The 27,331-nt window shown below is 33.6% G+C and overlaps 1 pseudogene across 1 annotated transcript; it reads right to left on the bottom strand.

Moving 5' to 3' along the window:
* Nucleotides 1-27,073, bottom strand: LOC308649451 (mediator of RNA polymerase II transcription subunit 28-like; annotated as a pseudogene). The gene is made up of 3 exons: nucleotides 27,068-27,073; nucleotides 26,536-26,641; nucleotides 1-459 (listed from the first exon to the last, which is right to left on the bottom strand). The product of its transcript is annotated as a mediator of RNA polymerase II transcription subunit 28-like (transcript).
* Between the last annotated feature and the right edge of the window lie 258 nt (nucleotides 27,074-27,331).

Here is a 27,331-nt window from a genome sequence, read left to right as displayed (position 1 = left end):
TCAGGTCTGTTTCAGAGGCACAGGGATATTGGCAGATGCCTGCTCCAGGTAGGCCAAGAGCCCTGAGGGCCTTCAGCTGGCTTTTTGTGCTGCACATTGATGAACTTCAGCACCTGCTGCCAATGCCTCAGCTTTGTCAAGTGCTTCTGCACCAGAGCATCTTTCCACTGCAATTCATTCCTTAGTTCTGAGATGTCCCCTTTGATAACTTACTGTGGCTTCTGAACAATCATTTTTGTAGAAAAAAAAGCATTCTGTCTTGCAATATCCAGAAACTTCTGAATACATTGACCAACACCAGTTCGCATGTCTTCCTGATCAGTGCCATTGACATAATCCTGACTTACGAGAAAATAAAAGCAAGCATCAAATGATGATTACAATTCATCCACCAAGGTGCTGCTAGAAGTTCTTAGTGTGCTAGGCTCTGCCTAAGAAGCGAAGCCTGGCCAGGGAGGCCTGTAAGAGGCCTCAGACAGAGACCCAGAGAACATACGGCTCAGTGGAGCCACCATGTTTGGGATGGTGGGCTGTGGGCCACCAAAACAATATATTCATTAGATTTATCTGACATATTTTATTAGAAATAAGAAGTTACTCTCAGACAATAATGGAAATTTAGGGGAAATAATAATTTCAAATGTTATAGTTTTATTATCACTTCTTATATTTAAAGAATAACCACCAGATAAATTGAGGAAGAATTCTGATATTTGAGTTAACTTTGAGTAAATCTTACTAATGGATTTAAAGGTAAATGTAAAAAGGGAGATTAAAACAGAGTTATTCTCATAGTAAATATAAAATACTAACAAAATCAGGGAGAAAACAATTTTTTTGACTTTCAAGTTTTAAGCAATATAATTAATAATCCAAAATAGATATAAAGTATAAAATTTTATGGGTTAATAAAATAAATTATAATTTTTTGGATGGAATGTTTTTATAGATAAGGAATTCAGAAGAATCAATAAAATACTAAAATTAACAAGAAAAACTCATAAAAGGTGATTAGAAACAAATTAAACAAATCAAATCACCCAGATTTCTATATACAAGTCTCAAAAATAGCAAGCATAATTAAATATGTGTCCAGATATACACATATATATGTATATGCACACATAGTATAAATGCATACATATATTCTAGTGTTTGATAAAATGAATAAGAAATATATGGGATCCATAAGAAATAAACTATAAATTTTCTGAAAGTCATAAAGCTTAGTTTGAATAAATTGAAAGTCATACAATATTTTTAGATAAGTGTACAAAACATAAAATCTAAGGTTCTTTTCAAATTACTTAAACATGTAATACAATTTTAATGAGATATTAATTTTAACAAAAATAAAGTTCATGAACAGCAAAACAAACTAAATGATTATTTTTGTAATTTTAGAGTAATGACAAGTATGTTTGAGAAATTAAATTATTCTGAAAAGTATTATAATTCAGTGTAGAATGTCAATTAACTAAATAAATGTGACAGGATGAATAAATCCAACAATAGAAATTATAAAAAAGAATATGTGATTAAAAAAATATGGAAAATAATGAGAAGGAAATAGATTAATAAACCAATGATCTTGAACAAATGGCCAGATAATAGAAAAATATGAATGAAGTTTAAGTCCTATTTCAAAATATAAAATTACAGTAAATTAAAAATTTAAATATAAGTATAAACTCATAAAAATAAAATTGTGAAAATAAATCTAAGTTTAGTCACTGAAAGAAACTATGACATAAAAATTTATCATACTTGCAATAGTATTTAGTATGATAAACTAAAAATTAAACTAAATGTCAGGAATATCATAACAATTATTAAAAGATATAAAAATATTTGTAATGAACATAGAGTTCATTAAAAGAAGAAGGGTGGGAACAAGGGATATATGAGTAAATGATATGAGAGATAGTTAAAGAAGAAAGAATTTCATGTAGTAAATGTACAGAAAATCTGACTACCAAGAGTAGTAATTAAAAGACATTTTAATTCCCTAAAATTAAAACCAGTTTTTCAACAAATAGATTTGGAAATATTTTTTGAAAGTTAGTCATTTATGAATTTTTGAAGAAAGGAAATCTTAATCATTGATGGACGTTATAAACAGAGTACAACATTTATGGGCGGCAATTTGGTAGACATTTTTTGGTAAACAAAACAGTGGTAGACATTTTTCATTCATGGTGATCCATAACAAAGACATAATCTGAAACATAAATATTTAGGGACTAAATTCTTCTTCACTGTATTATAGCAAAAATAGGGCTAAGTTGCATATATTTTGTTAAGTATGCATAACTATGTTGCAGAATGGTGGAAGATTATATAAATGGTAGTGTTACTCATTCTCTATAAGAATCAAAATCTCTACAATAATTTGCATTTTTCTAGTGCATAATTTTTTTATATATATGCCTGTTTTCTATTAGTATATGTTCATTGGTGAAATGTCCTTTTAAAATATTTCCCCATTTTCACCGAGTTATTTTTTTTTTAGTCCTGAAACTTTAATTCTCTTTTATTCCTGAAGTTTTAATGTTCCTTATTTATTCTGAATAATTGCACATAGTGAGGTACTATTACACATCTATTAGAATGGCTAAAATAGAAAAGATTGACCATACCCTCTGTTAGGTAGATGTAGAGTAACTAGAACCCTTGTATCAATGATTCTGATAGAATAGTCTGATTTGCTTGGTGCTGCGGTGCATGTCTGTAATCCCAGTGACTCAAGGAGGCTGAAGCAGAAGGATTGCAAGTTACAGGCCAGCCTCAACAATTTAAGACCCTGTTGCAAAATAAAAGAGAAAGGGGCTGGGAATGTGGGGCTCAGTGGTAGAGTTAGTGTCCATGGATTAAATCCCCAGTACTGCAATAACAACTAAGCAAAACAACAGCAACAAAAACCTCTTAAAACTACTTTGGAAAACAGTTTAGCAGCTTACCATAATTACCATATTCTAGTCACACTATTGCTAGTATTTACTCAAAAGGAGTAAAATTGCATATGTACAAAACTTGAACATGCATGTTTATAGAAACTACTTAGCATTGACAAATCCTGAAAATGACTCCAGTGTCCTCCAACAAATAAATAGGTAAACAAATTGTGGGAATTCCATATAGTAGATATATTGCTCAACAACATACAAGAATGAACTACTTGCTAATTCGGATATCTCTCAGAATAATTATGCTGAGAGAAAAAGCCAGGTAAAAAGCATGCATATTTTATAATTCAACTTGTATACAATTCTTAAATAATCTGTACAATTAGAAAGCAGAGTTGGACTGTGTGGTTGTGGAAAACAGGAATTACAAAGGTTCATGTGATTAGTTGAAGGAGTGAAAGATATGTATGTCACCATGATCCTGTTGACAGATTTACAAGTGTATTCTTATATCAAAAGTTTTTAATATGTACATTTTATATATGTAAAGTTTAGTAGATATAATTTCTACAAAAATATTGCTGTTAAAATTCACGAACATATGTGTGTTGTTTTTAGATGGTTTTCTTTATTCTGGGACCATATATGTGCCCATGTTCCTATCTTGCAGCAATTACACTTTTGGTGAAGAGTTTCCATAAAGGAATAGGTTCTAAAAAGGAAGTTCTACATCATGAGACAGTGAGGCAGAAGACATTACACAGAAATCTTTCCGTGAAATTGAGCATAGTAAGAACATAAGAGCATATAAAAAAGAGGTAGAACAAAGACTAAGGATAAACAAAAACAAAGGTAAGCTGGAAACATGAGTCTGTAACAGTCCAGATACACTTGATGCCAAGTCATAATCCAAGACCTAAGGAATCCTCCTCATGTGGATCACCTACCAGGTAGAGTCCAGAGGACCTTGTTAGATTTGGGGGGAGAACCTAACATCTTATTAGACTGGGGTAACACAAGTGATACATCTATCCTGAGCTAGAGGATGAATTCATGGATCAAATAGGGACTTCTTAATGTCATCTCTTCCAAAGAAGAAAAGTCCCCATATTTGACTGAGAAAAAACATTATTCACATTATGTAAAAATGATTTTGTTGATGAAGTTGAGTTGTGGCTAGAAAGGAAAGCATGTGCGCACTTTCTTATCCCACTGTGTGTATAAAATAATTTATCTTTGCAAAAGTAAAATCTCAACTTAATGATAATGTGTAGGGATTAAGATATTCTTATTAATTGAATTTTTTATTTATACAATCATTGATAACAATTATAGAATTTCTTTTTTTTTTTTTTAAAGAGAGAGTGAGAGAGGGGAGAGAGAGAGAGAGAGAGAGAGAGAGAATTTTTAATATTTATTTTTCAGTTCTCGGCGGACACAACATCTTTGTTGGTATGTGGTGCTGAGGATCGAACCCGGGCCGCACGCATGCCAGGCGAGCGTGCTACCGCTTGAGCCACATCCCCAGCCCCAATTATAGAATTTCACAGTTGGAAAAGGGCCTCAGAGATCATTTAGTCCAACCTCATTTTATAGATTAGGAAACAAGAGGAACATGAGGTTAAGTAAATGGCCCAAAGTGGCAATCAATTAGTGATAGGAATGGGATTATTTAAGAGAATTTTAACTAGAACATGCTTTTTCTTTCAATTCTTGTGATTGAAAAATCTCTCTGCTCAAAGTGTGTTCATCTATTGAAATGACTCAATATACAAGAACTTTGAACCTCTGAGAAGTGTCTGTTTCCAATGTCTTCTTTTACTAATTCATTTAATTATCATTTATGGAATAAGTACTATATCCTGGGCACTAATTAAGTTCTGGTGATTAATAAACCAAATATTCAAAAATATGAGAGTTGACAGAAAGCAAATACAATGAATGCTGTGACAATAGGACATGGAGTCTGAAATCAGACCACAGGAGCATCTATAAAGTGGAAAAGAAAAAGAAAAAAAATGTTGTAACAATTATTTCATTAATATTAATAATACATTAATTAGGGACATACCTACAGCAAAATCTTAAAGAAAACAAGGAATTGGTTATCATGAAATATAAAATAGCAGTTAACTTCAGGACAGAATAAGGGAGACAAGTGACAGAAATCCATTTGATTAGATGTGATTATGTCTTTCTTAATCTTGAGAAGCATATGTATGTTTATTGCATTATTTTAAAGTTATATATACACTGTGTGTGTGTGTGTGTATATGTGTGTGTGTACATATATACAAAGAAAAAGTGTAATTGCCTCAGATGTATGAAAGTAAAAGAAGAATGAGTGAAAACCAGTCCCTCTCAATAAGGGAAGGTAAGAAAAGAGACTTCACAGGTTTTCAAGGGGCACAAAAGGAAAGAAAGGAAATACTAAAGCTTTTCTGTTGGTCAAGATGATATAGAAAATGACATCAATGACTATAATTATGAAAAGTACAGAATAAAAGTGGGATGGTGGCAAGCACTTCTTTCTGTTAACACACACACACACACACACACACACACACACACGGATGAGTGAATTTGATTCAATCTTAAGAACCAATGCTGGAGATTTAGGGTGCTCCCCTCAGAAGTCCATGATTCTCTTAGTAAAAGAAGTAGATCTATTCATTCAGGAAGTGGTAGGGAGCATTAGGGAAGTACAAGAGAAGCAAATGGGGGCAAAACTGTTCTTAGAACCTGAAAAATGTTGAATGTGTGAAAGAGTCTCCAATGGATAGAGAAATTGCTATCAAAGTCTAACTCAGGGGAAAAAATAAATGCAAGGTTGAGTACATTTGCAATCTTAAGTTTTTTTTTTTTATTTTTTATTTTTTTGATTCCTTAAGCAAAGGTAAGCAAGCAGTCTGGCAACAGAAGTAGGAAGGTCAGAATGCTTAGAATAACAGAGGAGTTGACTGAGGGGACAAAGAAACATAGGGGACAGTTCACACTTTGGAGTGCAGTGTAAGAGGTGGAGTTCCAGTCAAGAAAAACAAAAGAGTGGAATGGATGAAGCCACTTGGACCTTAATCTAAACCCACCAGGGAGGAACAGGTGTGGAGAATATATTTAAAATGCAATAATAAAATTTACTGCAAGACTAAGTACAAAGAGCAAAAGAGCAATTGAAAGGGGAAGGGGTGTAGGAGGTAGTATGAACCATGAACAATGTAAAAAGAATGTGAGAAACTCAATTTTGATTCAAACAAAAGTCAAAAGGGGGTTTTCAAGAGCAGGTGTTAGATCCCAGCAGGAAGGCAGAGCACAGCTATAATCTGGTTGACAGCCCAGGAAATTGGGGGGAGGGGGATGGTCAGTGTGCAGAACAAGTCTGTGGGTGGAAAATAAGGGACCAATTAGTAGTTGAGTGTTTTGAAGCAACACTTTTGTACTTGTAGAAAGGGGTAGAAAAGGAGAAATGCTAAAAGGAAGTGACTTATTAATTAGCCCTGTTCTGGGAACTGGATCCCCTGAGGGTAAGAATAAGTGTGACTGAAGTCAACATCACACACCCTCTGGCTACAAAAGTAACAAAAAGTAAATATGTTCAGATCAGTGTCTTGAATTTTTCAGAAGTTCTTTTCTAAATCAGGATGGTCTGAGAAGTGGGGGATTACAGAAGTGTATTGGTTGTGGATCAGTTCCATTAGTGGAGTTGGAACAGTAGAGAAAGTGAACTGAGGTAGGCCGTGAAAAAGAGCAAAATGGACAGGTTTTAGTAGCAAAGGTTAGCACCAGGTCTAGAAGACTGGTAGAATGTGGAGCCAGGTGTCAGGGATTCTCTAGTTATGAATGTATTTTGCTTATCTAGAGGTTTCTGGCTACTTTATTTTTTCACCCAGATGGTACCAAATGATTTATAGTCACCAGTATTTCTTCTTATAGATGAACTTCAGTACAAAGTTCATCACTATCAGATCATGAGTTGGCTTAATCATGAGTTGGGTTACTCCTAGGAAATTTGAAATATTCCCTCAAATATACCAGTACAGTGCTGCTGAAACTTCCCTAGTATATGAAAGTACCTTAAAAGGGGAGGGGTTAAGCCCACAACTGACTAAAAAGTTCAAGTAACTTCAACCACAGGCCATACTTAGGAGAAAAACCAACAAGCCAGAGTCACTGAAATTGAGATAGTGGAATGTGGTCAGCCATTCGGGAAGATTAAAATAGACAATTTTTGGAAAAGATTTGTCATTTTAAAAAAGAAAAGGAATGATGCTAAATGAATGTAGGAAAATATTTACTTAAAATAGAGAAGTTTAGGTATATATTCACTTTATAATTTTTTTCTGTATTAAAGTGTATTTAAAGTTACTTTTAAATATAAAGGATTGGGGATATAGCTCAGTTGCTAGAGTGCTTGCCTTGCATGCACAAGGTCCTGGATTCAATCCCAGCACCACACACACACACGCGAGCGCGCGCGCACACACACACACACACACACACACACACACACACACACAAAGGATTGAATCTTAGGAGTTAAAGGCCCTGCATCACTGCAAAGTTTTCCACTATAAAGAACATTATAGAAGAAGAAAGTCTATTGGGCATCATTTGGAGAAGAATTATTTAGAAAATTACCAATAGGTTCTTAAAAAAAATCATCTTTAGGCAGTCTCACTGCCTAAAGCATAAATGGTAAGTACCTTGTTTATGCAGTTCCAGTACATATTTTTACTTTAATACTTTGGAATAAAACCTAGAACAATTTTATCAGAATCTTAAACATAATATTCTAAGAACACATAGTGAGTTTTTTTTCTTTAATTCTGTTGCACAGTTTTAAAGATTAATTAGTTAATATTTTACAATTATGTCACTAGCACACTATTGGTTGCATCATTAATTTTTGCCTTTTAGAGTATATATAAAACATTTGAAAACTTTCAAAATTATTTATAACTTCCTTACTACTGATATCAATTGTAATCCACAAAATATTTCAAGTTGGGTTTTATTTTTTAAGTCCAAAACTTTTATGAAACCTTTTTGTATACTTAGTTTTACCCTGAGAAATACTTTAATGCATTTTAACTGATTTATGTTCTTGAATAAATAATGCCACTTAATAGAAAATTATCCTAAAATATAAATGTTCTTCAATCTACATAATTTTGAACTATGGCTCTGGAATAAATACATTTTGCAAAAACACCATTTTTCACTTTAAAGTTAGCCTTGCACACACACTTGCCTACGGGTGAACTAAACTTATCACTGTACAGTAGTTAAAAAAAGAAAAAGCCATTTTTATTCACTTTGGATTTTTGTCTATAGAATAAGAACTCATGGAAATAGAAGAGAATTATATGAGTCAGGTTCCCAACAAGAAACAGATGCTGCACTCAAATCAGGATAATTCCACAAGCTAATCTAATATGGGACTATTTACAGAGATGGGGATGTAAGGGAATCACAAAGCACAGTGCACTGATTCTGGCTTAAATAGGAACTGGGAAGCGGGCAGACAGTGGCTACTGGACCATTGCAGAGAGAGAGCCAAAAGAGTGACTACCCTGACTTTATTTTCTTCCCTGCCTCAGGTCTACCAAGTGTTCTTCCTAGGCCCAATACAGGAGATCTGTTGCAGTACAAATTGCTCATTTCCTCAGACAGAGAACAGGAAGGAGAGTGGAGGATCTGAACAAAAAATTCATAGTTGAATTTTTTTCTCCTGAACTAATATGCAAGGTAGTAAATTATAAAATTTATCAAATAGCATTCCTAATTACAACCAACAAGTACCTGGTTGAATTATTCCTAATTTCAATTACCATGATCGATATGGTACATAATCTGGCCAAACCAAAATCTCATCACTAAATCACAGTTATAGGAGTTGCTTTCTGGGATTTTGTTCACTCACACATACTCTCTCTCTTACACACACACACTCACACACACATATTTTTAAATTAATATATTCAACAGCTAGTTTCATCATTCATTCTTTCAATCATTAACATGCACTCTGCTAGACACCAGGGATTTAAAAGGAGGTCTCTGCTTTCCAGAAATTCACAGTGTAATGAAGGAGACAATTTTAGCAAGTAATTAGAATACAATGTAAGTGAAAAGTGGTAAAAGACCTCAAAACTGGTAAGTCTTCACAAAAAGCTAACTTTTGACCTTAGACTTGAAGAAAGAATTGCTCTAGAAAGGGAAGAGAAGTTGAGCAAAAACAAGACGCAAGAGGGGTGGATATATTTGGGAAATCAAAGAAAATTCATATGGGCACAGTATGAGTAAGAGCATGAGATACAGATGAGAGAGAGGATGAATCAGAACCAAATTACAAAGGCTTTGTGTGTCAGGAAAATAGCTTGAATTTTGATCTTAAGATAATGCTATTGAAACTTTTTGCCAAAATAATAATACAAAAACTGGAGTGCATTTTACCCCCATAGGTCTGTCAGCAACATCTGCAGGAAAAAAAAAAAAAGAAAGAAAGAAATTAAAGTCTTATACTTTATTGTGAATATTAATGAAAAACTTAAATTCTACTCTTTTGTTTGTAATAACATGAAAGGGATGTTTTGATTCAGTTGCAAATGAGTAAAATGGATACTACAGGAAACTCAACCATGGTTTGTTGGGGTTTCTAAAATTCCCATGCATAATCTAAGCATGCCCTTCTCAGGAAGTCTGAAAAGAAGACTTGATAAGTCCCATAAGGTAGGGAAGAGTCAACAGAAATTTAAATGTATACATAAATACATACAACATAAAATTTCCCAGAAGGAAATACTTTGATGTCAGGGGGGCCACCCAAGATGGTATTTAAAAAGTAGAGAAATAACAGGCACATTGGTAACAGAGAAAAGTGGGCTGGTTCCAGAAAGTTAGGATCCAGGAGTCTGGAAACACTGGGAAGTGAAGAGTAAGAGGACAAAGATAGTTTCAAGTATTCTCTTTTGGGCAGTTGGTCCCAAGGGTGATGGAACTGTTGAAGGCCAAGAACAAAATTTGGGAATAAAGACAGTGACTATAGTTTGGAGACGTATTGAGTATACATACAAGTAGAGCTTGTATACATACATACAAATAGAACTTGCAGAGGAATAACATAAAATCAGGTTTAGAGTTCCAGAAATAAAGTTTGGATTAAGGATTAAAAAATTATCCACCCTTAAGGCATACTGGGCCTCTACAAGTGTTTTGTTTGACTTGCCAGATGTTAAAATACTTTTTCGGCATGAACATTTAAATATTTGGAGACCAATTTCAATTCTTCTTAACATATAATAGTTTCATGGATAATAATTACCATGGATCAAGTCACCACAACATAACAAATATCCCACTTAGTAAGTGAAGGCTGCCACTTTTAATTTCCTTCACTCCACTGACCATTAAAGGAGGCACAGACACTTAACTCCATCTGTCTCACTCATGTGTATTACCTGGACAACTGTTGATGTTGAAATTTGAACATCTTTGTGGTTAATAAAGTCACTTCTAAGAGAAGAAAAGAGGGAGCAAAAATGGGGGGGGAGATGAGAAGAGAAAGAAGAGACAGAGAAAGAATAGGCAGGAGAATAGGGAAAATAAGAATGATGTTTTCCCTCAGAAGCATTTAAGAATTTGAGGCAGAAAGGCATGCCAGGAAAGGATTGTAAAGATGGTCAAGGAAGTAAAAAAGAACTGAGATTGTGCTCTCATGAAAGCCAAGGGAGCTGAGATCTAATAAAAAATGAGAAATCCCATGAAGTACAAATGCAGTTCAAATGAGTTTGAAATTTTGGAGTTCAGTGGATTTTTCAGGAGGTCAATGGTTTCATCAGGAAAAGGGTACAGGACATAGGAAAAGATACAAATAATAATTAAATTCCTCCAGTCAGTGATTATTTGTACTTTTTGAAAAGTTTAGTTCACATGACAGAGTACTCTAAAATTATTTTTAAAATGTTTTGTAATTATAGATTTGTAAAAACATTAGAAACTAATATCCTAAATTATGAATTCTCCCTTAAACTTGAGTCTACATAAATTATATTCAGAAATCACATATCACAATGAGAAAATAGTTTCATGAAGGGAAAGATGATGCAGACTTTATTTTGGAACATTACTCCAATACTAGGAATTGAAATAATTGCTTCAAGTTAAGGCTGGTATGATTTTTTTTTACTTGAGCTTGATATAGATTCTTCCATATTTTAGAAGGAAAGAAATGTTAGTAAAGCACCATGGATTATGCTCAAGATATATCAGATCATCTTTTCACCCAATTACTAACTCAAGCATCTGTGGAACAGCAGGCAGACTGTTCACAGCCAACAACCTGTCTCATAACCCACTTGTATCAGGTTATCATAGGAAAACTAAGATAGAGACTCAAAGGGAGTCTGTGATGAAGAGGGTTCTCAGAAGGGACTATTTTATAAAGGCTTCAACAAAGGTAAAGGGAAGGAATAAAGGCTGGTAAAGAAGTGTCTGAGGGCTCAGGATAGACAGAAGTCCCAGTCTGAGGCCTGAGTAAGGAAAGAGGAGGAGGATTCAGAGAACCCACGTAGCCATGTATTGTAGGACAATGAACAGGAAAGGAGCTGTGGCCTTGAGGAGAGCAATAGCTAAAGCCAACATGAGGCCAGCCGCAAAGGGTATGAGGAAACAAATATCTCAACTCATTGTCCTTTTCATCTCCAACTCCTGGCCATTATCTCCTATTTTCTGAATTCAACCAAAAGATAAAGGAAAATAGTTGATATAACAATAGAAATCAGCCTCCCTAAACACCAAGCAAGGTAAAGAAAGGACAGAGAAGTATCTGTACAGCCCAGGAAGAAAAAAAAAAAATGTATCTTCCATCATCCTGATACCCAGGCTCCACATTACAGCGTTATTCTTTAAGCAAAAATGAGATGGATTCTCTATCCCAACAGCAGTCATGTCTCATTTTCTTGGTTACTGTTTGGGAGATTTCCACAAAAAATAAGCACTGCACTGTACTAGTTTATTTTAGTTTGTTTGTTCTCGCAGCATCCACCCCCTTCCTATTCTGAGAGGATTCACCACTGCATATTGTCTCTGTGGAGAGATGACTATAAAAGTAAGAGCACCAGGCTTTCCTCTGCCTGCCCTCTGCACAGTAGGCAAGTCTGTATATCTGCAGGGATTGAATGAGATGCATCGACTCCCAAGACACTAAATTTGCAGGATTTATTCTAGACAGAGGGCATCATGCTCATTTTCTTTGTAGCAGTAGCAGTCTGGCCAGGTAATCCCTGCTAAAAACACTTGTAATACTTCCTTCACTTTTATTACTGGGAAGTGCTTAGTTAAATCCATTCCACTAAACTAGCCTTCCAGCTACTTTGCAATTATATAAGCTCAAAAAACTTCCCACAAAATTCTCAGGTTAGCTTCTCTTATTTGTATTCAAAAGCACCTAATACATAAGGATTCTGCTTGCAGCATTCAGACACAAGCTGGATGACACCAGATTTTCCCAAAGAGTAGGTGTAGTCTTTCCTTGGCCTTTGTAAATTGAATGTGTTCCAGTTAGCCCTGTCCTCCTGATCCAGCAACCTTCTTCCCTTCTGAGTGACTCACCTAGGCTTCCCTTTGTGATGGCTCTGTGTGCTTCCTTTCCCTTGGTTTATATTTTTTTAGTTGTAGATGGACACAGTGCCTTTATTTTATTTATTTATCTTCATGTGGTGCTGAGGATCAAACCCAGTGTCTCTCATGTGCTAGGCAAGTGCGGTATCACTGAGATACAACCCCAATTCTCCCTTGATTTTTTTTTTTTTTGATCAGTAACCTTTTAAAAAAATAATCTCAATCCATTTGTTTGGAAGTATTCTAGTAAATTCATTTGGATATGAGAAACTGGTAGAAAGAAGCTTGATATAAAACCCAAACAAATTTCAGGTATCAGGGACCAGCTGTTAGTTGAGATACTTGGAGAAGAGGAAGACGATCTTGGCTCAAAAATCTGAGCAATTAGATGCCTGACTACTCTGCTTACCAATTTTTATGCAAAGGAAGGTGGGAAAATGACATTTCACACTTGCCTACTATGAGTCAACAGCTCTATGCTCACCACTTTTGGAAAATATTATTTCCTTTCATTCTCACATTAAGGATTCAGATAACTTCCCCAAATCCTGGCTATTTAGTGACAAAGCTGAGCCTGCGACTCTCACCCTCAGCTCCTGCCACACTACCACCCTGCCTAAAATAGACAGCTACCTCTTTACAGATCTTGACACTAAAATATGAATGTGAGGGAATTAGTGGCAGCAGTCAGTTCAGTGACAAATGTACAAGAAGCTATATGGCACCTCAAATTTCAAGAAGAATTTTTGACAGCACAAGAGGCACTTTATTAAGAAGTCATGAATTTGATTGGGTTATGCTTGAAACATCTACAGTACTAGAAAACTATTTCTTAACATTACCATTTTATTTTCTGCAGTATTGATGGAAAGGATATTGCATAATTTGCTCATGTGTCAAAGGTAGTCTGCTTGTTTACTGTTAATGATAATCAAAATATCTGACATTTAATAATGTTCTGGTAACACTTAAATCAAACTGATTATATTGGAAACCTAATAAACAGTAACTACAGAGTTTTTTTAATATGCTTCTGGCTGTTGAAGTACTGCCAATCTATAAAATATTTAAATTCCATACCGCAAATGGATGTGTATTCAATTGTATAATCAAAATAGAGGAAATGAAAACACAGCTTTGAATGAGTACCCTTTTAACACTAAATTAAAGGAAAATAACTGAAAATCATAAAAATATGCTTCATTTTGGGATGTTAATTTTGGGGAATTAATATTGTTTCATGAACAAGATGAGTTTCTTCAGTTTAATTGAATTCTTTTTGGTAATCAGGTTTCATAGGTGTGACTGGAAGCAGCTGCAAAAGCAAATCAAGTTTGCGCAGAAAGAATATTAATGGCATTCTGAAATTCTTTATTCCCAGGAGGAGAGTAAAACTTTAAGCTAAATACTTGAAAGAATACACATTTTACATGTTTCTTTTATTAGTTATGAGAGTTGCTTATTAATCAATGTTTAACAATGTAATTACAGCTGTTTTAGTCTCACCAGATAACACAGATTAATAAATGACCTGCAACTAGTGAAGTGTGTAGAAAGGGTAATGAATTCTTTCCATCAGCACATTAATTTATTAGTAATAAACAAAGACCATGATGAATTAGGAGAATTGTAGGGTTTCTGAATATTGAAATCACATTTCCAGATGAAAGCATTTAATCATTCAGTTTTCCTTCATTTATTTCTCTTCATGTCTGATAATGGGTTGGAATTTGCCTTTCTGGGCTGCATTAAATAAATAGTTCATCGAAAGCTCATCTCTTTTACTATTTGTAAGTTTACATTGATTCCACTTTTGTTGTTGTATGTTAATTGTACCTAACGTTAAAAGTAATAAAATTTTGATTTTGACAAAGTGAATCACTTATATTTAGAAGAGTTCCTTGATGCAGCTTAACAAGGCACTACTAGATTAGTCTTGTTTTTGCAAAAAAATGGCTTGATCTATATAGGATCCTATTTGAAAGTTTCACCTAAAGCAAAGGAGAAAGACAGAAATACATATGTATTATCACGAGTACCACCAAATTTGACAGTGAAGGGAAGTTATTATTAGTCATACACATACCCACAATTAACACTGTAGAATGTTAAGATTCATTTTATAAATATTTTTAAATCTAGCTTTCTTTGAACTTCTGTGTTAAACAGTTGTTCAGATATAAATGTGCACCTTGTGGAATATTCAGGCATTAAAATATGATTATTTAGTCATCACTGATTTGGGGTGGGAGGGTGAAACAGTGAAAGAGGAACAATGTAAATCTGAATTACTAAGTTAGAAAAGAAATTTTGTCTAAAAATAATTAGAAGTATGTGATTCTGAATATTCTAATATGCAGACGTTACTGTGCTTAATATCTATACATTTTAACTGTATTTTAAGCTGTGACTTTCGAAAGAATGGTATAAATCTTTTTAAGCTACAAGAGAAAATAGTAAAAGGATAAGAATTGGAAGCAAAATAATTTTTTATACTAACTTCTTGCTCAGGATGGAAATGAGAGGAGCAAGAAAATTATTCTTTCCCAGTGAGAAAGGGTAAATTATAAATTCTTCAAAGACCCTGAGGGATGACACTGCCTCCTTTCTATACTCACATATAGCTGGAAATATCCTTATTCATTCTAGTTCAAGTCTAATCTAGTAATGCAGGAAAGGTTGCAGGTTTTTTTTTTTTTGTTTTGTTTTGTTTTGTTTTTCTTCTTTTCTGTAAAAGAGGCAAATAAGCAGAGGGAAAACTACTTAGATATGATATGATCAGGAAGTTACTTAGTGCGTTTTCTCCATGATAAATTATGAGAAAATTGTTAAAATTTTCTTTAAGACTAGAGAAAGTAGCCTATAATTGCTTTCATTGCAAAATAGTTCTGAGTTCTTGGAGATTAAAAAAGTAATAAATATATTCCTCCTGAAACAGTGCTAACTAAAATTGAAGAAACATACTTGTAGTCTTTGAAAATTTTTGCAAAAAAAAAAAAAAAAAAAAAAACTCTTGAGGTTTCCTGGAAGCCCAGGGTATACTCTATCACACTGTTGCATTCCTGCTCATAGCTTCCCTCACTAGAATGTCTGTGGTTTGCTTCATAAAACAGCTCCTCAGTTATTTGTTAGAGGCTCATGCAATATATATTTTATTCCTATGGCGGATGAAATAGTAGTTGCTGACCTAAATGTACAGAATAGCTACGGGAATGAAGCCTGTCTCTTTAGAGGCTCACAAAACTCACTGCCTATATAGCATCAAGCTACAGACCCAATTCATGTTTCTCTTTATCAGCCTTCACAACTATGGCACTTCAGCTCACCACAAATGGCAGGTTTAGCTTCTTCAGATATCTGAGTATCTGAGAGGCCTATTGAACCATTAGTGTCAGAACAAGAACATTAAAATTCAAGTCTGCGGGCATTTCCTGGTGTGGAACACATTGTGTTATAAGAAAATTCTGCTAGGCAGATCAGAGTGTTAAAGAAGGAAAGGCATTTAATAAATATTCAAATATTGATCAGACAAGTAGTAGTGACAATCAGAGAGGTCAGCAGGAGAAAGTCAAGCTTTATGAAGCACAGCCATATGCAGTGAGTCATGGTTGTGACTGAAATGCAAATGTAGTATGAGAGACAGAACAGCCCTGGATGCAGATAAAAGATAAAAATTTTATTTATTTGTTTTCCCCCACCTCATTCTTTCTTTCTTTCATCAATTCTTTATCAAGAATTATTGTTACCTTTATGTCTAAGAGGCTGTATTATGAAAATAATATCACTGTAAAGCATAACTTAGCAAGTGATAGGTTTAAGAAATTCAATCGGAGAAGGAATTCATTCAATGATGTATATACATATAAAATGTTTCTGATCCTGTAATCTCTACATTGGCTCTACAACATGGACTAAAATAATTGATAGTGAAACATTTTCATAGCACTCTGTTGTAATTAATGCTTAACTGTAATAAGTCAGGAGATGTGTATTCAAAGATTGCCTATGTCCCAGCAGAGAGGACTCTAAGATTTTTCTCTAAATTGAGATACAAAATAAGAAACAGGCTCAGTCGTTGTTTATCATGATCTCTAAGGCAGAACACAGCAACAAGATCTCTCTCTTTCTCTCTCCAGAGACAGGGTAAATTAACAAGAATAATATTATCAATGTCTTTTATTGTTCTATGAGACATGAAGTTCTAAGCTTATTAATGTCTTAAAAATCACATGGGGGGCCAGTTGTGGTGGTGCACATAATTCCAGTGACTTAGGAGGCTGAGGCAGGAGGATTGCAAGTTTGAGGCCAGCCTAGCAACATAGCAAGGCCCTAAACAACTGAGCAAGACCAAATCTCAAAATAAAAATATCAAAATGGCTGGGGATGTGGCTTAGTGGCTGAACATGCCTGGATTCAATCCACAGTACCCCTCCCCTCCTCCCCCCAAAAATCAATGGGTTTAGACACAGGAAAGAAAACTGAGTTACAGAACAGTTAAATGATTTGGCCACAGTCACAGAGCTGGAAAATGAAACAGAGAATAGAACCCTGATGTGAAGCTCTTTGGTCAACAATACAGCTTTTTGGCCTATGTTATGAAATTCATCTTTGCTTGTAACCAGGTAGAATCTGGAGTAAAAGATCCAAATAGAGTTCTCTGTAATGTTCAGTTACAGAATTGAGGGGCATGAAATAAGGAAAGTAAAGAGAGAAAAAATACTTTAAAATTATAGGCTTGTTAAAGTAATTGAGAGGAATTCTAGAGCTATCATATGAAAACCTTTAGTCATTTATCAAGTGACGGTAGAGAATTTCTTAACAGAAGGGAAAACAGAAATTATGGTAATCAGAAAAGGAGAAAATTGGGAAAGGGTAAAAGCAAAACTTTTGTAAGTTTTGTTTTGGAAAAATGACATGGAATTTACTGACAAATGTTATTGGCCCACAGAAATTTGGATTTATTGGTCAATTCTGAGATAGCAGAAACTAGTGGTATTTAGGAAGAAAATGTGCCCAAAGCATCAAACAGGGCAACTTAGCAAAAACAAAAGAATATGGAAAATCCATGTATGGAATCATATTGTTAGCAAACAGTGCTAATTTGAGTTCTTCTTTACCTATTCATATCCTTTTATTTTCTTTCATCTGTCTAATTGCTCTGGCCAGTGTTTCAAGAACTATGTTAAACAGAAGTGGTGAAAGAAGGCATCACTGTCTTGTTTCAGTTTTTAGAGGAAATGCTTTCAGTTTTTCTCCATTTAGAAGAATGTTGGCCTGGGGCTTAGCATAGATAGCTTTTACGATGTTGAGATATGTTCCTGTTATCCCTAGTTTTTCTAGGATTTTGTACATGAGGGGTGTTGTATTTTGTCAAATGCTTTTTATGCATCTATTGAGATGATCATATGGTTCTTATCTTTAAGCTTATTGATGTGATGAATTACATTTATTGATTTCCGTATGTTGAACCAATCTTGCATCCCTGGAATGAATCCCACTTGATCATGGTGCACAATCTTTTTGATATGTTTTGTATTTGTGTTGCCAGAATTTCATTGAGAATTTTTGGATCTATACTCATTAGAGATATTGGTCTGAAGTTTTCTTTTTTTGAAGTGTCTTTGCCTGGTTTTGGAATTAGGGTGATATTGGCCTCTTAGAATGAGTTTGGAAGTGCTCCCTCTTTTTTTTTTTTTATTTCCTGAAATAAATTGAAGAGTATTGGTACTAGTTCTTCTTTAAAGGTCTTGTAGAACTCGGCTGTGTATCTATGTGGTCCTGGACTTTTCTTGGTTTGTGGCCTTCTGATGGCATCTTCTATTTCATCACTTAAAAAATGAACTGTTCAAATTATGTATATCATCCTGATTCAGTTTATGCAAATCATATGACTCTAGAAATTTGTCAATGCCTTTGATATTTTGAGTCCATTTCTAGAGAATTTGAATTCTAGATAACCACAGAAGTAATGTGTAACGCCAAACAATGTGATTTAAACTACTCAACAAACTCCAATATAATTTATAAATATGTCATGCCAGAATGTGCACATAAGTCAACTTCATTTGCAAGTGTAGATTTAAAATAATTAAGCAAAATATTAACAAATTGACTAAAACAGTATAGGAAAGCATACTATCAAAAGACACAAATTGGCAAGAGTGAGAAAATTAAAAAAAAATTAGGGCAAATAGTAATTTATAGAAAGTTGGGGTCATTATACTAATAATACAGAAAATAGAGATTAAGAATTTATTGCAAATATGCAAAAGGACATGATATCTTGATAAAAGGAGGAATTCATCAAGAAGTCATACCATTTGTAAACATAGACATACCAAAATATGCAAAGCAGACATTAGCAGAATTGAAAGGGGAAGAATTAACAATAATAATTGCATATATATATATATATATATATATATATATATATATATATATCACTCCACCCATTGACAAAAAATACATATTCTTTTCAAGTACACATAGGACATTCTTAAGAATAGACCACATATTATCACACAAGTAAGTCTTAATATACTTAAAAAACAGATATGATACATTTCTTCTTCAATAACAACCGGAATGCAGCTAGAAATCAATTACAAAGGGAAAATAGAAAATTCACAAATAAAGTGAAAATTAAACAATGCACATTATGTCCTTAAATAACCAGTGGATTAAGGAATAATAAATACACAAGGGAAATGAGAGGGGGAAAATTCATATAACAACCTATCATTATATACCTAAAGTAGGAAAAGAAAGATAAACTAAACTCAAAATTATCAGAAAGATGCAAAGAGTAAAAGGTAAAGAAAGATAAATAAAGATAGAAAAACCCAGAAAATCAAGAAACCAAATTTTAAACCTTTTCAAAGTTCAACAAAACTGTAAAATCTATCTACAATTAAAATCAGAAATCAAAGTGATGATATCACTACTAACCCTACAAAAATGAAAAAAAAGATATTAAATATTTTTCACAACTGCAGAAAAACAAATTAGGAACCTTAAATAAAATAGACAAATTCTTAGAAACACTCAAAGTACCAGAGAAAGAGAAAAATCTGAACACGTGTATAACAAGTAGAGATCAAATTAGTAACCAAAAACCTTCCAACAAGGAAAAGCCCAGGATTAGATGTCTTCACTGGTGAACCCTACCAAATATTTAAAGAAGAATTAACATAATTCTTTCTCAAACTTGTTCAAAAATTAAAAGAGAAGGGAGCATTTTCTAACTCATTCTATGAGACCAACATTGCTATGATACTAAAACCAAACAAAGACACAGTAAGAAAAGGGAACTACAGATGAAAGCTTCTGGTAAATATTGATGCAAAACTCCTCAACAAAATACTAGCAAATATAACTTGGGAGCATATTAAAAGGATTACATATCATCACCAAGTGGGATTTAACCCAATAAGGCAAGGGTGGGTCAACATAAGGAAATCAATCAATGTCATATACCACACTAATAAAACAAATGTACATCATCTCAATTTATGCAGAAGAAAACATTTGGCAAAAATTAATACCATTTATTGAAAAAAAACTCAGAAAATTAGAAATAAAAGAGAATTTTCGCAACATATCAAAGGGTATTTATGAAAAAGTCTACAGTTCACATAATCAATTTAATGGTGAAAGACTCAGGCTTTCTCCCTAAAATCAGGACCAAGACAAAGGGGATCATTTTACCACTGATATTCAATAGTGTACTTCAAGTTTCCAGAACAAATAGGCAATGAAGAGAAATAAAAATCATTCACACTGAGAATGAAGAAGTGAAATATCTCTTATTGTAGAAAATTCCAAAATGCACACACACACACACACACCACAGAAAACAGCACACACAAATCAATTCAGTCAAAAACAAAACAAAAAGAACAAAATAAATAACATTTTAAAAAGAAGACAACTATTAGAACAAATAAAACACACACACACACACACACACACACACACACACACACCAAAGTTACATGGTACAAATCAATACACAAAAGATTTAGAAGAAAAAAAAACTCAATTTGATTTAAAACAGCATCCAAAAAAATAAATAAAATCCTAAAGAATAAATTTAATAAAGGAGGTCAGAGACTTGTACAGTAAAAACCACAGATTATCAGTAAAAGGAATTAGATAAGATCTAGATAAATGGAAGGCATCCTGTGTTCCTAGGTTGGAGAATTAATATTAAGATAGCAATATTGCTCAAATAGAATGTACATGTTCAAATCAATCAATCTCTATTGAAATTCTAATAGTCTTTTTTTTTTTTTTTTTTTTTTTTTGCAGAAGTGGAAAACGTGGCTTAATTCTTATGGAATTACAAGAACCCTTAATAGCCAAAACAAAATTAGAAGCAAAAACAAAGTTGAAGTGCCCTCACTTCCACTTTCAAAACTTACTTCAAAGCTACAGTGATAAAAAACAGTGCAGTATTGCTATAAGAATACCTATCTAGACAAACAAAATAGAATCAAGAGCCAAAACATAAGCCCATATAGCTGCAGCTTATTGATTTTAAAGAAGGATGTTGATGCCAAATAGTGGATATTCACATTAAAGAGAATAAAGCTGAACTTCTACTCATACCATACCCAAAGTAATTCAAAATATAATAATGATTTAAATCTATTTCTTTTTCTTTTTTTTTTTTTTCTTTTTGAGATAAGGTCTTTCTATGTTGCCCAGGCTGGTCTTGAATTCAGAGGCTCAAACCATCCTTCTGCCTCAGTCTCCTGCATAACAAAGTCTAAAGGCACATGCCACCATGCCAGGTTCTAACCATAAAATTCTTAAAAGAAAATACAGGAGTATGTCATTCTGACCTTGTATTTGACAATTTTTCTAACAGTGTGGTCTAAGAACTTCAAACATACTATACTGAATCATTAATTATTGAAAAACTGTTAAGGAAAGTGGAATGATGGCAGATGGTGAGATAGAAGAGAAAAATCATTATTAACTACTGTATAATGGCAAATAGGAAATAGAGTGAATGCCCAGAAAATTGAATGAAGCAATATTTTAAGTTACATGGTAATACAAATTATATCTGAAGAAGTGACAAATCAGAGGCATTATATGGAAATTTCCTGTGCATTGAGAATAAGCCACACATTTTAACCAGTAATTTAAACCAAACACCATAAACCCTGCATGAGATATGACATTAAAAAAGTACTCCCTCTCCCAATTGTTCATATAGTATACGCACATCTCAGTATCTATTTTCTAAAGACGATGACATTTTTTTATAGCATTTGCAGTTACAATCCACGACTGAGTTCAAACAAGGAAATTAAAAATGACTCATAAACTGTGGGATCTGCAATATGTAGAGAGAAATGATTTACCAGTAGCTCTTTGGAAGTTTAATCTGTTATACATTAAACCTTTCAAAGACATATAGAATGCATTTCTCTTGTCACCTGAGGATATATTTAAGTGCGTATGTATACTTAAGTATGTATGTATACATATGTATGTATGCATGAAAGTGCATGACTTCCACCAAAACAATCTTCTGTAATAGGCTAAAAAGATATTTTTCCATCAAGTTCTGACAAGCAATTATTCTGGGAACATAGCCTCACATACTTTCTTTTAAGATATTTTTTCTTGCAAGAAACTTCAGTCTTGTCATGGCAGACACAATGGAAGTTTGTCATTAGCATCCATCCATCTTATACGTCAAGGATGGTTGAGTTAGGGCCTAGGAGTATGTTTTCACCTTTGTATCTACTTTTATTTTAGTGTGTTATTTTTGTCTTCTTCTTTTTAAAAATATTTTCTTTCACATGTTTAAACTTATGATAAAGGAGCACATGAGTAAGACCATTTCTTTTGAGGATAATTTAAGCATTAAAGAGTTAAGCTAAATTTGTATCAGAAAGACATGTACACTTCTTAAACAGGTCTCTAAATCTGGTCTTGAATATGTTCCTATAATAGTTTCATCCTAGTCCTTTTAGTAGGTAGTTTAGGCACTTACTAGAACAACACGTCTGCCTGCTTTTCAGAGACATTCTGTTTTTATTAAAAGTAAAACTTAAAACCAATTACATACACATACACAAATATAGGACACACACAGAGCAAATATATGTGTTGTATTTAATGTTTGAAAAAAAAATATATATATATAATGAGGATGGTAGAGCAAGTTTCCATTCTCAAGTAGTCTTTTCTATAGGTGAAAGAGGAAAAACAGTTGAAAACGTGTTTTTTTTTTATTCATGAGGTCTTGATATTGTCCCTATCTACTGCAATATAGAACTCTTATCTCTATTCAATCATCTTTATGTACAGGGATCTGGGTGCTCCATCCTACAGCTGCTGACAGCACCCCTTGCTTTTATTTTGTTTTTAATATATTTCATTAAATTGTTATTACAAATAAATAATAACCCAACAACATTATGTAGTAACCCCAAAATCTTAGCCATTTAATTATGTTCTTCTTCCACTTCCCTAATAGTCCCTGTTTCATGTCAACTATTTTTTTTTTGTTGTTGTTGTTGTTAGCTTTCACATAGGAGAGAGAATATGTGATATTGTCTTTCTGTTCCTGGTTTATTTCACTTCACAACATGTGATCCAGTTTTATCCATTTTCCTACAAAAATGACATGACTTCATTCTTCTTGACTGAGTAATAATACACTATTCATACATGCCATATTTTCTTTATTTATTTATCAGCTGATGAGCACCAGGCTGATTTGGCTTATTCCATATCTTGGCTGTTGTGAATACTGACACAATAAACATGGGTATGCAGATATCTCTTCTGAATGCTGACTTCATTTCCTTCAGATAAAAGCCCAGAAGTGGCAAAAATGTATAATATGGTAGCTCCATTTTTTTATTTTTTGAGGAACTTTTGTATTGTTTTCCATTATGGCTATACTAATTAATGTTCCCACTATAATGTTTTAGTGTTTATTTTGGTGAACATTCTCACCAGCATTTGTTGTTTGTTTGTTTCACAAAAGTGATTTTGACCAGGATAGTTTTGATTTCCCTGATGGATAAAGATATTGAGCATTTTTTTCACATACTTACTGCCTATTTGCATTTGGTTTTTTGAGAAATGTTCAGCTCTTCTGTCCATTTTTTATTGGATCACTTGTTCCTTTGTTGTTTCTTTTCAATCCCTTATATATTCTGCATATTAACCCTCTACCATATGGATAGTTGCCAAAGATTTTTTTCCCTTTCTATTTATCCTCTCTCTTTTCTGTTGATTGTTTTCTTTAATATGCTGAAACTTAATTTGAAGTAATCCCATTTGTCAATCCTTGCTTTTGCTTCCTGAGTTATTGGAGTTCTACTCCAAAAATTATCATCTTTGCCATTATCTTGAAATGTTTTCCAATTTTTTTTCTAGTATTTTCAAAGTTTAATGTTTTAAATTAAGGTCTTTGATTCATTTTAGTTGATTTTTGAACAAGGTGAGAGACAGGGGTGTAATTTCAGTCTTCAGTATGGATATCCAGGTTTCACATTTGTTGAAGAGTCTATCTTTTCTTCAATGAAGGTTTTTGCCAACTCTTTTGAAAACTGATTTGCTGAAGATGTTTGGATTTATTTCTGGGTCCTTTATTCTATTTCATTAATCTATATGTCTGATTTCATATCAGTACTGTGTTATTTTTGTTACAATGGATATGCAGTATATTTTGAAATCAGGTATTGTGATGCCTCCAGTATTCCTCTCATTTGCACATAAATTTTTTTGGCATTTTTTGCTTCAATATGAATTTGAGGATTTTTTTCCCCTACTCCTGTGAAGAAAGCCATTGATATTTTGATGGGGATTGCATTAAATCTGTAGCTCACTTTTGGTAGTATGACCATTTTAAGAATATTAATTCTCACAATGCATGAACATGGGAGATTTTTCCATCTTCTAGTGTCTTTCATTTCTTTCTTTGGTGTTTTCTAATTTTAGTTATAGAGAAATTTTACCTCCTTGGTAAAGTTTATTGCTAGGTATTGTAATGATTTTGAGGCTGTTTTGAATGTGATTGCTTTCCTGATTTCTCAGTAAGCTCATCATCGATGTACAAGAAAACTGAATTTTGTACATTGATTGTGTATCCTGCTACTTTGTTGAATTTATTTAACAGTTCTAATAGCCTTTTGATGGAGTCTTTGGATTTTCTAACTAGCATCCCTAATCTGTATTCTAGATCCTGTTCTCATTCCTATTTCTGCTCATCAGATGCTTTTGGTTCCTTCAGTTTCTCTGGTTCATCTTATGTCTCTGTGTCTACATCCTGAAAAACATCTTAAGCAGTTTTTAGGAATAGGGAAGTGTCTATTTTATGATTTGGTTTCAAGCCTTGCAATTGTGCATTCCCTGGCCCCAGATCATCCTAAAACCAGCCCCAAATCTTAAATTCCTTATATGATCATATTATAGTTTCAACCACTAAAGAAGTTACTATCATTTTCCCATCTTTTTGGGAAGGGACTGGTGGGGGGACCCAAGGGTGCTTAACCATTGAGCAACATTCTCAGCACTTTTTGATTTATGTTTCAAGACAAGGTCTCCCGAGGCTGCTTACAGTCTCACTAAGTTGCTGAGGCTGGCTTTGAACCTGCAATCCTCCTGCCTCAGCCTTTTGAGCCCCTGGGATTATAGGCATGCACAGCCCGCTCACTTTCCAATCTTATGCACACTATAATATCTGAAAGCTTATCATGAAGTCAAAATTTTTATCTACTTCTTCCATTCTTCCTTTGGACAGTAGGATCAAAGACACAAAAAGATTCTGATTCACCACAAAGTACCTATTCATAAATGCTCTTTTTTTACTTCCCAAAATACTTTAATCTTAGGAAATAGTGTTCTAATTCATAGCTATATGGTGTGTATTTGTGTAATCTTTAGCAATTGACAAATGTCTATGCTTTAATTTCCTTTTTGTAACATAGATGCAATCATACAATTAGTTTTGATAAAGTCATTAACAAACTCTACTGTATAAAACTGAAGACTCCCTCTCTGTGTGATTCAAATTCACATTGTACTGACCTTAAAGTTTGGCTAAGCTGAGCACTTTTGAGTTAAGTCAAAGTCCAGGCACAGAATCCAGTTAACAGTATGGGAAATCTTCTCCAGTCATGCTAATGACAACAGGGTTGGGAAAGTCCCCCATCAGAATGCACACTCTTCCAAGATTAGCATATATCCCCAAAGTATTTCTGAAAAATCCATTCTCAAGGCCTTTTTATATGATTTACTTTAAATAATGTAGGTTTTAGAGAATAGTTTTTTTTTTTATGTTCTTAGATGTAGGCCTTTGTTTTCACACATTGTTTTTAAGCAGAAAAAAATAGGGCTGAGGTACAGTGCCCATCTTGCTTCTGCTAGTGATGATTTAAAAAAAAAATGTACTAAGCATTTATAATGAGAACTTATCTTGCTTAATTCTGCCTATTTCCCTAGTAATTATCTTCTATATTTTAATATTTATAGCTCTCTTTAAAAATGAATATATATCCTCTGATATATTTTCCCTCCTTTGAATATTATATATTAGCTATTCTAGTAATCTGCCAAGATTTGAATTGTTATTACTAATGGCACTGCCAAAAATCTTGCCTCCACATAATCTAGACAGGAAAAAGTGTTCTTGTCGAACATTTCTCTAGAAGTAACCTTAAAACCCTAATTATAAAGCACATGGTCAAAGTAATTGAAAACTATCCATTAATTTATTCAACTACCAAAAGCCTGGTATCTATTTAAGCATTGATCTGAGCACCAGGAAAACTGGATTTTAAAATCCCCTATACTCATTTAAGTATCACATTCAAGTTTAGAAAGACAATAAACGTAGTAAGTGAAGGTATAATGTATTGAGTGGCTATAATATTTGTGAAAAAAGAAAAAAAGGAATAGAGAAGTCCAAGTACAACTTTTGCAGGAAGAGACAATCCAGTAGAACTGAAAGAGGTGACAATGTCACAAATGATGGTACCAATCAAAAGCCTGAAAGACACAATGCCAAAAGCTATAACTTCTGAAAGATCAAACTTCCTAAAGTATAAAATCTCGATGTCTAAAATCCCCCGAAGAATCACAATCTTAAAAGATTAAAATCTCAAATGTTGAAATCCTGAAAGCTGAAATCCCTCAAAATACAGTTCTCATAGGAAAACAAAACAAAGTAAAATCCAAACTAAAAACAAGCATAGAAGATAAATTCTTGAGAAGGGACTGGTGCATTTTCAGTTGTTTGGAGAATAGTTACATCATGTTAAGCAGAGTGAATACTAGAAACCTTGGCACTTCAGTGTGTCTGTAAGGTTGTTTCCTGAAGAGATTAGTGAATCTCTGAGGATGGGGCAGGGGAGCCTCCAGATTAAAAATGAGTGTGAACATATACGACAAGGTGAGCCATGCCCTAAAAGATAAAAGCCACTCTTCCATGGTATGCAAGATTTCAAAACATAGCTAGTGAGTATAAAAGTTGGCCAGCTCTTATGGACTCCCTTTAAGCAATTACTCACCGTCATTGTAATATACAATTTTATTCATTGAATTTTCTTTATAGTTTTTCCCCCACTACTTTAAATTGTTAGCATTGTATTTTTACAATTCACTATGCTACATATTTCATAATCACATCATGTCCAATACTGGAAGTATGACTTTGCTAGCTTTTAGAGAGCTCTAATTCACTTGATGCTTTTTTTGGAAATTTGACTCTGTGAAGAGTGCATTATCACAAGGTTGATCTTATGTGTAAGTATCGTGTATGTATGTAAAATGTA

The sequence above is a fragment of the Spermophilus citellus genome (assembly GCF_964194105.1).
Source record: "Spermophilus citellus genome assembly, chromosome: 5".
NCBI lineage: Eukaryota > Metazoa > Chordata > Mammalia > Rodentia > Sciuridae > Spermophilus > Spermophilus citellus.
This window is presented reverse-complemented; position numbering and strand designations above follow the sequence as displayed.